Here is a 12,996-nt window from a genome sequence, read left to right on the forward strand (position 1 = left end):
CCATAGTACACAGGCCTGATTAGTCGACAACAGAGCAGCAGCACACTGCTCTACTGGCAGGCCACCTCCTATCAGCACCATCATGACGTTCACCATAATCGCATCGTCATCGTCATCATCATCATCATCATCATCGTCATCATCATCATACATCACTCAACCCTAACCCGAGACCTTAACACACACTGTATGTGCCTCATCCATTACATCGGTCATCATCAACCCTGTAACCCTTACACACCATAAACGTCCCTGTAACGGTTCATTCATGCTTTATGGATCGACACTGCTGACAACTGCCAATCGACAGAAACTACTTTTGAGTGAAACCACACTTTTGAGCTTTGCCGAGGGTTAGTCACGCACCTCCTGTTTCTGTTGATAGACGATATGTCAGTGGACACATACCTGTATTAAAGATATTATTTATTGGCATAAAACAGCCTGAAAAGGCAATTTGTGTCGGCGGTAACAGTTGAAATGACCACTGCGCCGGAGTGATGTCTCGTCTGAGGTCAGGTGGGCGGAGTCGAGGTAATACAGGCGTGTCTGTGACAATGAGCAGGTCAAGTAGCCAACAGGCGTGCTGAGAATTCTGGTCTTGAAAATGGCACCCATATTTCAGCCACACCACCAGCGGCCGCATTTGCGCGAAGACTTTTGGCGCCGTTAAAATAGGCCCTTGTGTCTCTTTCTCTCTTTCTCTCTTTCTGTCTCTCTCTCCCTTTTACTTGAGGGATGCCTGTGTTAGTGGTGCCCAGCCGCCCCACCGCCCCGCCAACCCTGCTCTCTCGTGCTGTGATAGGAGGACACAGACTTGGCCGCCTCTCCTGCCATCTGCTCTCTTTCTCACTTCCGATAGAGAGGGCGCTTTGCCGGGGTCAGCCAGGTACCGTACCCCAGCGGAGCCTGGCAGTGTCCCCTAGGCTAGAGGGAAAACATTTTCATTCTGCTGCCTTGCCTTTGTCCTATCTACCATCCGCCCCCTGACAGCGAGAGAAATGTCTGTGCACACACACACACACACACACACACACACACACACACACACACACACACGCACACACGCACACACACATTCACACACACACACACTCTCTATCTCTGCTGACCCATGACAAGGTCCCTTAGTGGAGCACCATGACTAGTCAAGCATAATTCTGGGTACAGGCAGGAAATGAGCGTGGTAATCGGCCATCTTGCCAGAGGACAATGGTCCAGAAAAGCTGATTCAACTCTGACCCTCTGTGAGTCATCAAAGAGCAGCAGCGCTCCGAACTCGCTGCTGCAGGGATATGTTTTGGGGCATTTAAATGGTCCTGACATCTCTCACAGACCTAAATGATTTCAATTTTTAAGCCCACGGCAGTTTATTATTTTTTTTATTACTTATCATTATTTATTTATTTTTTTACAGGACAAAAACAGTGGCTTTGTGCACATGATGCTCTGACTGGATACTTCCATGTCATTCCTCCGACTGAGTCCTCTCTGCTTTGCTTTTTATTTCTTCATCACCCGTCTCTAGTTACATCATCCACCTCCCCCCACACCCCCACCACCTTTCCTGAAGACACACATTTCAAAAATAGAAGCTGTTGCTGGAGTAAAAATAGAGGTGTACCCACACATCTGATGTAACCCACACATCTCTTGACCCCCTCCCTCCTCTATAAGCCTCCTAAAATGCAGGTGCGGAATGGGAAAACACTCTGACTTCTACCCTGGAGGAATTAAGTCATTCACAGGTGTGAATTGGAATGGATGGGGCAAAAGTAAAAGGGAAATCACCTACACAGTATGTTGTCATCAACACCTACTATATCCTGTTGACGCTACCGAGCTGAGGTGAGCTGAGCTGAGCTGAACTGAGCTGTACTGTGCTGGCTGCGTCGCGCATTCACTGGTACATGCTTGAAGGGACAATGTGAAACGAACATATCACGAGCCGCCACTTGGGTATACTTTACATATTGCAGTACTGTACATTCACCGTGTGTTTGGTTCTGGGAATGTCCTCCTCAAACGCAGTCTCTATCTGTCCCATTAGTGCCACCATTAATTATCTCATGGTAAGGGGCTCTGCGGTCAACAGATGTGTTGTTGGGTTTGATGTCGGACATGTGTTCGCTACGTGCTAGTCATTCGATAGAAATGAACTAATGTATTCTACAGCCCGTTTCTCCTATTAAACGTCGTCTCGCAGCAAACATCAAAGTGTGTGCATTTTAAAAGGCTATTATGCTTGTATTAAAGCCCCATTTTAAGACACTTACAATGGAGTGTTTTTGATACATTATTTCATTATTTCATGTGTGAAGACTGTATTTGCATGTGTCTCAACAGAACAGGCACACAGCAATAGGATCATACTGGAAGTCAACTTAGCCTATTTGTCTCTCTAAACCAGGTCCTATTTGTTGATACACACATGCACACACACACACACACACACACACATACACACACACTCCATTTTTCCCAGCCATACTGTATGACATTTAGTCAGTTCTCAAAGCTGTTGTAAGATGTCAAAACAAGTGCTTTTTCTCGCATTGTGATTGAGGCCTCAGGTAGGTGAGGATGTGGGGGTGGGGGGGGGGGGGGGGGGTGAGGGAGAGAGAGCGTAGGAGGGAGGGAGAGGGCGAAACAGATATAACTCAGTGGGCCAGTCTGCAGGAGGGAGGGAGGGAGGCCTTCCATGATAAACAGATAAACAGAGAGTGAGTTAACACAGAAAGCAGGAGGTGTGCCTGTTCCATCAGATAGTGCTCGACGGAGTGATTTACCCTCACCACCATGACCCTGGGGATCAGACTCTGAGCCTTACGCTGCCATGTCTGTTCCCCATGGCACTGCTCTACTCACCTCTGTCGTATGTACAAACTTAAAGGGGCATTCTGTAAACCCAACATTCTTCTTCGATATAACACATAGTGTAAATGCACTTCAGTAAATGCACACCTGTTGAATGGTGGAGCCACTGTTTTATTGGCTCAGACATGGTTAGGGGGGTTCTTCCTAATCATAACCATGAATGATGGTTATTCGGTGGATGTATCCGCTAGCTACAGCAAGAACCCCCCCCCCCCCCCCCCCACCTCCTCTCTCAGTGCTCATTTTAAAAAGCCCCTCTCGTAATGGCTGTCAGTTCCTTACGGTATCTCCCCTAACGATCTGTGTCCCCGCGCTCGTTGTCAAAGCCCTTTCCTGCAGGACGACCTCTGTCGTTCTTTCATTACTACACATTGATCGGAGTAAGTGAGTCCTCCACTTCACTCTGGGCTTCACTATCCCGCTACATCAACCTGCTGTGTTCAGGGTGGTGGGGGGTGGTGGTGTTGGGGGGGGGGAAGCAAGAACAGAACAGACCTCCCTGGCAGAAGGTGTTTTTCATCTCAGTGTTTAACTCCTGCATTAACAAGGAGTTTCAGCTGGGAAGGTGTGTGTACTGTACTGCTGCTACTTTCCCTCCCTTCATCTCACTGACAATCCCACAGACTTCACTTTAACCCCATATAACCACCATTTCCCCACCTGGCTGTCAATACAATGAGATGTCACTATGTTTTACAGACATGTCGGTTCAGAGGCACTTAAGTGACACTGCTGGAATTTACAGAGTATAGGGATCCATATTGTTTGTTGAGCTGCAACAAAAAGTTGGTCATTTATTGACTTTTATTTAATTTTGTTTGTGGAGGAAATTATGACTTTCATGAAATTTTGTTTGTAATCCCCTCATGAAGTTTTGTTTGTAATCCCCTCATGAAGTTTTGTTTGTAAGCCCCTCATGAAGTTTTGTTTGTCAGCTGGTGGAGGTTGAAATCAAAGGACGGGCTCATTGTAATGCATGGGACGGAATTAGGAATGGTATCAAACACGTGTTCCATGCATTACAATGAGCCCGTCCTCCGATTTCCACCTCCACCAGTCTCCCCTGGTCGACAGTAACAATACCCTGCAAGGCAGCAGGGGTCCAAACAGTGGCTCAGCAGTTGCTCTACAGCTCTGTTCAGCCATAACAAGGGACTTTTTAAGCTCATGTCTCTGAATTACTCTATTAGAGCGTACAGTAGCCTACACCCAGCCAGTACTACCGTACCACATTAAAACCTCTAGCTACCGTACTCTACTCTTTGCTTGTGTGGAGCCAGATAAAGATCCCCTCTTTTTTCGCTGAGAGGTTTTGATCCTTCTCAGTTGACGGTGCACACAGAGCATTAATATTCTTCCACAGATCAGAGGGAACCAGAGTCCCAGACCCGGGCTCCGCTGTAGTGACTGGCATGTCATCTGCACACCAGGCAGCCGGAGAGAGAAAGAGGTGGTGTGTGTGGGGGGGGGGGAGGGGGGTGGGGGCGGGGGGGGACGCTAAATATATGGTTACGCTGCATGAATTGTTTATCTGGCAGCAGCTGTTTCCATAACATTTTCTGAGGGCAGCCAATGCAGTTTTGTGCACATTGCCAGGAATCCGTTGGTGTGTCAAGCTCGACTTTGATGGGAATGTAAAGTGTGTGTGTGTGTGTGTGTCTGTCTGTCTGTCTGTCTGTCTGTCTGTCTGTCTGTCTGTCTGTCTGTCTGTCTGTCTGTCTGTCTGTCTGTGTGTGTGTGTGTGTGTGTGTGTGAGTGGTGGGGGGGTCCTTGAGTGACTGGTCAGCTGGGGTGGCATGTGGTGGTCCCTCGGGTCTTTGGAACAGTGTGTGAGGAGAGAATGAGGGTGTGTTTTGCAGTGAAAGGCTCTGGTTGGCAGGTTTCCCTGTGAGGGAGTCAAGCGAGAGACAGGATCTTTATCCCAGGAGAGACCGCCCATCCCACTGTGCCAATTTGGGCCCTACTGCTGGTGCATGATGGGAAAGAAAAGATCCCCCCCTCCTTTTTTCTGCTCCTCAGTGAAAAGAAACCTGACCTGAATACAGATTCAGTGGAATAACACAAGTCTTCGTCGAGAAGGGCGGCCATAACATTGGGATTATTCATCCTCTAAAAATCTCCCTCTCCCCCAGCAACCAGGTGAGAATTTTTTGCAGAATCATGCCTGGATGTTTGCAGGAAACGAGAGCGCAAGAGAAAATGGAAAGAGAGAAAATGGAAAGAGAGAAAATGGAAAGAGAGAAAATGGTGACTGTGCAGCTGAGAGCTGCAGCCCCAGATTCACAATCATACTGGGAATCAAAACACTTTTGAATAATTCAGCATGAATAGAAGAGAGAAAGTTCTGCAGTAAGCAAGGAGGCTGAGGAAATGACTGAGACGAGGAGACAGAGCCTCCCTATACAGTACTGCACCGCCTGATGTGAAGGTGGAGAGACACAACTGAATAACTCCTCAGACCTGCCTTGTATAAAGGTGTATTCAGCACTATGCTGCTGGGTGTCTCCATACAGTACCAGACAGTCACCATGAGTGACTATCGAGCCGCTGGAAAGTGCCAACCTGGCAACCTCGATGTATTTGGGTGTTTTTATTTCTCGTTTGGCAGAGAAACCGTTTTGGAAGATGAGTTTTTTTTTTTGTAATGTTACGGTGAAATAATCCAATCAAATTACCCACAATGGATGATGCTATACTCGTACTGTACCATCTCCCTGAATTCTCTGAATTGATTTAAAACCAGGAAGTAGCTTAATGAGAGTTGGTACAATTATCCTCCGTTCGATTTTTCAATTTGTCCGGGTGGCTGTTCTCCCTTCTGACAAGACTTTTTTTTTTATTTCGTAGAGAGTTAAAATTCTAATTTACACTATCAACAAGGCATTTCCCCACCCTCCCCCTCTGCCCGACACCACATCGCCCCCGGTTTCTCTTGTCTTAATTCCTCACCACTGGCAACAAGTTAGTGAGTGAAAAACACTTGCCAATTAGTCAGAGCCCCTGTGATTATGCCACTCTTGCTAACAATTCCCATTTACATTAATTATTTATTCTGAGACCGCACACACACCGTCGTCCCAGCCAGAAGGCCTTGAAACTGAGGAAGTGCTGCGGTGGGATCTGGCTGGCTGTGTAAAATGTGTCTCACATCTCACAGACACACACACACACACACACGCACACACACGCACACACACACACACATACACACGGATTGAGACACACACACAAACACTGATACACACCGCCAGATTTTAGGCAGAACAACATGTCTGTTTCTGACTGTTATGTTTGTACTGTCTGGCTGTCTGAAGTCTGGCCGTTTGTGCTGTTCTGTCTGCACACAATCTATTGGCTGAGATCTACAGTACCTGTTTGTGGATACATGCACCCCTCTGTGTCTGGACAACTTCTCCTTTGGGGACTGAACGGTTTGTTTACAAGTCCTGTCTGTCTTCTCAAATCAGCATTTGCGTGAAGCAGTGCCATTTTTATTGTCGTCTAGGCAAAGACCTTGGATCCAACAAGGGGAATACACATTAGCCCATTGTTTATTCTCCTCTCTCCACACGCGCACAGAATGTGTGTGTGTGTGTGTGTGTGTGTGTGTGTGTGTGTGTGTGTGTGTGTGTGTGTGTGTGCATTGCAGAGGCTGAGCATGCTGAGCCAGAAGGTCATTGGGGGCAGCATTGAGAGGTCACAACTCTTCTGTCCAGACACACTCTCCAGGGAAGCCCTCTCTCTATTTAACACCCTAAACAACACGAACACACACACACACACACACACACACACACACACACACACACGCACGCACACTACATTATAGCCAAGGTAGTGGTGAGACAACAGACAGACAGACACACACACACACACACACACACACACACACACACACACACACACACACACACACACACACAATTGGCATGTAAGCAGTCTGACTGCAGCCCATATAAGGTCTAGTGTTGGACATGTACCAGCACCCCTGATGAAGACACACTTGATGATTGTCTAAATGTGAGCCTAATTTGTGCATTGACGCATAGCAAATTATCACATGGGTATGCAAAAATATGCAAAATGTCTTTGGACTCCAAATCCATTTTTTGAAATTTGTAATTAACAAGAATTTTTTAATATGATTTGACATTAGACTAAAAAAGGTTTTCTTTGTTTACATTTTCTTTTCCTCTTTTCACCACAGCACCGCGGGACATGATTTGTCATCTTTCAGAAGCATCAAATTCAGTCTTTTTTTCTGAGATGAAGCGCCTTATGGAGAAGAGCTTTCAGCTCTGAACCACATAAGAGACTAGACAAATATTGACACTTTAAAGCAAGAGCTTAGAAGCCGTCATTCTGTGCTTTCACTCTTTGATCCTTTTTGATTTCTATGGCCTCAATTGTTTTCTATTTAACATCGCCAGATTAACAGGGTTTCTCAGGGACATCATCTATGTCGTAATTCTCTCTTCTTTTCTTTTAATCTGCTGATAAAATGTTTTCTTTTGATGATGACACCATTCCACACGTCAACTTCTCCTTCAAGGCTAGATCCCAGAAGAATTAGCAATCCACCGTGAATTATTTTTTCCGCGAACTTGCATTTTCGTCTTGCGGGACATAAGCCACAGTGACACGGTGGCATGCTAAGAGGGTTCTTGTTACTAGAACCATCCGTCTGACAGCACCGCCGTCAGCACATGTTGTTACACTTGAAGGACAGGCCGACCTTCCTGGTGAGTGGTAGAGACGGGTGAGCAACGTAGTCACTTCAACCAAACTCCAACACAAGCAAAAGCTGCGAGGCCTCGAAAGTCTCTGAAGAGACTCCGAACAAGTGGACAACATTTCCTCATGAACTCCCTGAATCCAAGTTGCTTCTGTGTGATTTCGACAACAAAAACCAGCGTGACTTTGCGTCAACGTGGAAAACTCACCCGACTTTTAAACGACACGCCTAACATTTCTACTGATTTCACATTGAATTCACATGAATTAACAACTCAATTAAACATTCCAAACTAGATGTTGAACATCAGTGCTGGTATGTCATGCACATGTATGTTACTAAACAGGGATTTTCCTTCTAAAAAACTGCTTCCTGTTAGATGCGAGGTGTGATGCAACGTATGCGTTCAAGAGAGCTGAAGCGTTCGGTTCTCCCTGAGTGTTTACATCTGTTGGGTGGGTGTCATGTGGCTGAAGAGGGCTCAGCGAGACAGGCTAGCAAACACCTACTGAGTGAATCTGCCACACAGCAGAAACAATACCCAGCCCACACACACACACACACACACACACACACACACACACACACACACACACACACACTGCACCTGCAGCCACATCATCCCAGCTGCTCCCACACAGCGCCAAGAGCTATTCCAATCAGCGGGATAATTGTGCCATCATCGCATGGTTTCATGAGCCTACCTAATCCATAGCCCAGTTTAATGCTGTGCTGAGTGGCTGGGTAAATGTGTGCACTCTGCAGTCACAAATAAACTCAATGTTCGAGGTGTGGCCTGCTGTGAAGGGCCCTGCCTGCCTGCCTGCCTGCCTTTGTTGAGAAAGGTATCTTCCCTCTCACCGCCACTTAGAGTGGTGATGATGTGAGACTTGAGGACGGGGAGAGTGTTTAGATCAAACATTTCAACAAAAACGGTGTGTTCTGAGGTGTTATCTGCCATAATGGGGACCACTGATGTCTCTACTTCTTGCTCTCTCTCTCGCTCTCTCTCTCTTACCTCTCCCTCCGTCTCTCTCTCTGAATTGCCCATCAACAATTCATTATTGTTTATTGTAGCTGACGGTGATGGACTTGGGTGTCATGTTTGCAAAATGACCAGCTCTTAAGCTGTATTGATCGACAGGCTTTCAGTATTGACAAAGTAAGGCATCATACTGAGCAAGTTTGAGGTTGATGTGTTGGTATATGAGATATGGTCCTGTTGTTCCCATTTAACACACAATGTGCATTCTCCAGTAGACATACTTATACATGTGTATATACCTTAACTGTATCCAGCACTTTACATAAGATATTAAAGAACCAGACCTTATTTTTGTTTAACTGGATGAATCTTTATTATCCGTTCAGTGACTAAACCCCAGAATATTTCTCCCAGACCCCCTCAGGCAGAGAGAGAGAGAGAGAGAGAGAGAGAGAGAGAGAGAGAGAGAGAGAGAGAGAGAGAGAGAGAGAGAGAGAGAGAGAGAGAGAGAGAGAGAGAGAGAAAGTGTGAGACAGAGAGAGAGAGCGAGAGCGGGAGAGAGAGAGAGAGAGAGAGAGATAGAGAGAGAGAGAGAAAGTGTGAGACAGAGAGAGAGAGCGAGAGAGAGAGAGAGAGAGAAAGTGTGAGACAGAGAGAGAGAGAGAGAGAGAGAGAGAGAGAGAGAGAGAGAGAGAGATGGTTCTCTCTGCACAGTAACCAGCTGAGACACTGCAACTCAAGCAGGGAGGGGTTACCGACTGCTATCACTGAGCTAGAAGGCCACACACACACACACACACACACACATGTATGCAACCACACACACACACACACACACACACACACACACACACACACACACACACACACACACACACACACACACACACACACACACAATGGCATTAGTAACAGAGACAGGGATGTAGAGAGAGAGAGAGGGAGAGAGAGAGTCAGTAATGTGCATGTGTGTGTGTAATGGAGCTCACTCCAAAAGCAAGGCCAATCTCATTCTCGCTGTGCCATATTAAGTATACCACCAATCTCTGGGGTCACTGAGCTTCCTGTCTCCTATCTATGACACCACACATAGAACACAGAGCAACTAATCATCTAGCCAGTCTCCCTCTCCTCTTTATTCACTCTCTCTCTCTCTCTCTCTCTCTCTCTCTCTCTCTCTCTCTCTCTCTCTCTCTCCCCCCCTCTCTTTGTTCTTGCTTCAACAATGTCATTGAATGTATTAACTTCCCAGTAGAGTGCAGCTCCTCCATATAATATTGTCCTCTCCAACCCATTGTGTAAAAGTGTTAAGAGGGGGCTTTGATTTTGATGCCAGGCGTGGCCTACTATCTGTAATGCCATATCATCAAAAATATATACTTTCCCCAGAATAGCTTTGTACAATGGAGCCACATGATGGAAGTAGGCTTGATTGCAATAAACTAGAAACAACAGCACATCATAAGCTCATCTTTTTATCCTCAAAGGGTGATACACCCTCCAGCCCTGTTCCCACGGTGACAGGTAGCTCGGTCAAGAACAGTCAAACCTTGGTCATCATTATCGGGCCCTGCTGCTAAACAGGAAGCGCTGACATAAAATATAATTTCGATAACTATCGCCAACCCCATTTGCTTGCTCATCACTTTCAAGGAGATCAAGCATGTTCACTATGCATCATGGCCATTTACTGTAGTGAGGACCTCAAAGCTCCCGCTGCAACCACACAGTGTGTCTGTGTGTCTGTGTGTGTGTGTGTGTGTGTGTGTGTGTGTGTGTGTGTGTGTGTGACAGAGCATAATGGCTGCCCTTGCAGTCTCTTGCTCCACATATCTATCTTTCTCTCTTTATTCCTTTCTCTCTTTGTCTCTCTCAGTCTCTCTCTTCCACTCCACCACTCTCTCTCTCTCTCTCTCTCTCTCTCTCTCTCTCTCTCTCTCTCTCTCTCTCTCTCTCTCTCCCTCTCCGTATCTCATTCTGTCTCTGTCTGCTTCTCTCCACTCTCTGTCTTTCCATAACAATCCCATAAAGTCTTCTCTTCTTTCTCCTCCACACATGTGAAAGAAACAGCTCGACAACAAATAACGTTCCATAATTCTTTTTGCAACCCATCCACCGAAACATCTCCTTCGCCCTGGCTCTTTGTTCCTCCCTCGCTCCTCTCCTCTCCTCTCCTCTCCTCCGTGAGATGGAGAGGGGAGGACTCACACACTGGCGGTGTAGTGTGACATACAGGGATGAAACAGGCTTTTATTGTGGCCTAAACGCACCAACGCTCTACTGGGAATAGAGATGTACAAATGAGACGCTGATTCACACACACACCGAGTGCTGTCTTCTTCTGGGGCTGTGTTGTTTTGCTCCTCTTAATAATTGACAAGGCTTTGCTATAGAGAAAGGCAGGGACAAATCTGCTCCACTAATATCCCAGCCAGAAGTGCTTTAACACCAACCCGCTATCAATCCCCCAGCAATATCGAATCATTATGCCACTGACACTTCATAAATCTTACATAACCTCAGCTCAGCGATAGAACAAGGACATTCCGTCTGTTCTGTTTGTCTGTTCTGTTTATTGTTTAGTTTTCTCTCTCTCTCTCTCTCTCTCTCTCTCTCTCTCTCTCTCTTTCTCTGTCTCTGTCTCTCTCTCTCACTCTGTCTGTACAGCCAGAAGAGGATGACATCTGTTGTGTTTACCCTGTAGATTAAGTTCAATTTACAAACAGGGCTTTAATGTCGTGCGTGCCTCTGAATCACGGCTCAGGGCCGTAGGAGCTGATTGATTGGTTGAGAGCTGAGGCCATGGGTTGAGGCTGCGATAGCCATCCACGGGATAAGAGAGTTGTAGTTTTGTCAGAGTTAGAGCTGTCAGCCTCAGCGTCATCCAGACTGTGATCCTGTATTGGGGGGGGGGGGGGGGGGGGGGTGTTGTGACAGAGCAGCAGCAGTGTTCTCTGTCAGGCTGTGGTGTCTCTGTGCTTCTTTTTTTTTTTCCCTCCTCTCCCGTGGGAACTGTGTGTGTGTGTGATTGAGGCCTTGACTCGGAGCAGCAGCTACGAGACAGAGCCTGCAGCGACTATCTATTAGCCTGACAATGATTTTTTTTTTCTTCTTCTCGCTTCCCTTTCGCCCTTTTTTGATTGGAGGCAAGTCAGATGCGGCCCTCTCTTCAAGGTCCCCTGCCAGCGAGCCGCGGTGGATCTGTGGAAGGAAGCCCCTCGTAGGGATGAATACAGCTCGGGGGGGCTCTACCTATTCTCTACCCCATTAGAAGCCCAACCAGTGCCTGCTCCAGCCTCACCCAGATAGAACCAACAGGCAGTCCTTTTCATTTCAAGGTGCCTTGCTCATCTCTACAATCTTAGAAAAAATGTATTCTACCCAGAACCAAATAGGATTCTTCTCCTCTGCTTCAATGGTATACGAGAGGGTTCTACATGGTACCAAAAAGGGTTCTTCAAAGGGTTTTCCCACAAGGACCTTGTTTTCTGATAGTGAGACAACAATATTGTTATGTTGATCCATTCATCACTTGTGTTGCCTACTGATGGCCTTATACTGTAACAAAAACCCTGTATACGGTAGTTGGGGAGAACACTTATCTTTAAATGGCACTATTACAGGTAGGTAGCTGTCTTTACAAGAATGCTGTTAGCGCACTGGAGGACACCTTATTGTCATGCAAACTGGAGTCCAGTCACTCCCGTGATTCAAATATAAAACAGCCAGTCCTACTACTCTGCACTGCTCTCTCTGCCTTACCATCGCCACAGTACAACAGGTGCCCCCCTGACACACCTGAAACCCTGAAGACAGCCCACCACTACACGCAGCACCATGACTGGGGTAAACAGGATGTGCAACACCACAACACCACACAGCCAGAGCCATAGTACCGTAACATACCAACACTCCAGGCCAGGCCAGCCCAGGCCAGCTCAGCCCAGCTAGGGTTCCTGTGTTCTTTACCAAGTACGGGACTAATTAACACCCTTATCTCCAGCACACAAAACAACACCTGGCGCCGCCATTGTTTGTTCCTCCCAGTGTTAGTGATGCCAAGGTCTTAATCAGCTACTTTCAAACAGGGGCCTGGGAGAGCTTCTATTAGTGGGCCCTGTCCAGCACTGAATAGCAAGGATTGTTTGAATAGGAAAAACATGGACAAATGTCAAGGACTCAATTTTCATTCAGAGCACATGCAGAGTTTCTATGCCAGAAATAGATTCCAATTCAATGGTAGGAGTCAGATATAAGAACGTTGAGAACCTTACAGATTGTATGTGATACAGGTCGTGACAAAATGGAGTGGTAATTGTAGAAGTACATTGAAATGGGTAATTCCACACCAGTTGGTCCCTGTTGTCGAAGCTCGAATAAGGTCAAGACACCACTCTGC

Source organism: Argentina silus (genome assembly GCF_951799395.1).
Source record: "Argentina silus genome assembly, chromosome: 14".
Classification (NCBI taxonomy): Eukaryota; Metazoa; Chordata; class Actinopteri; order Argentiniformes; family Argentinidae; genus Argentina; species Argentina silus.